This window comes from Chiloscyllium punctatum, chromosome 6 (assembly GCF_047496795.1).
Source record: "Chiloscyllium punctatum isolate Juve2018m chromosome 6, sChiPun1.3, whole genome shotgun sequence".
NCBI lineage: Eukaryota > Metazoa > Chordata > Chondrichthyes > Orectolobiformes > Hemiscylliidae > Chiloscyllium > Chiloscyllium punctatum.
This window is the reverse complement of record NC_092744.1, coordinates 29,376,876-29,377,568: the sequence shown is the minus strand read 5'-3', so window position 1 is coordinate 29,377,568 and position 693 is coordinate 29,376,876.

Here is a 693-nt window from a genome sequence, read left to right as displayed (position 1 = left end):
GGTTGTGTGTTTCTTCTGATCCTCATGTCACAGTTATCCATTTGTTTGGGTGTATGTTTAGCCTGTATGGTTAGGATGGTGGGTGTAAATTTCATTCATAATACCATTCCCTACAATCTTTATTACTTCAGTGGGTGTAAGGGTGAGTGATGTAGAGAGGATATCAGTTGACTTGTAATCCAGACATCAAGGCTAACGCTGTGGGGATGCGGTTTCAAATTATAAGAGTTTAAGAACTAGGAGCAGGAGTAGGCTATCTGGCCCTTTGAGTCTGTTCCACCATTCAATAAAATCATAGCGGATCTTTGTGGCCTCAGCTCCACTTACCCACCCTCTTATCAGCCTTAAGTTCTTTCCTGTTCAAAAAAAGAAATGATCTATCCTCATTAAAAACATTTGAGGAACCTTTAACCATTTCACCTGCAGGGAATTTCACAGATTTATAACCCCCTGGTGAAGAAGTTCCTTCTCAATTCAGTCCTAAAATCTGCTCCCCCTAATTTTGAAGCTATGCCCTCTTGTCCTAGTTTCACCTGCCAGCAGAAATATCCCCTCGACTTCTATCTTATCTATTCCCTTCATAAATTTTATATCTTTCTATAAGAACCCCCCCATTCTAAATTCCAAGGAATATAATCCCAGCCTACTCAGTCTCTCCTCGTAGGCCAATCCCATCAATTCCAGAATCAAACT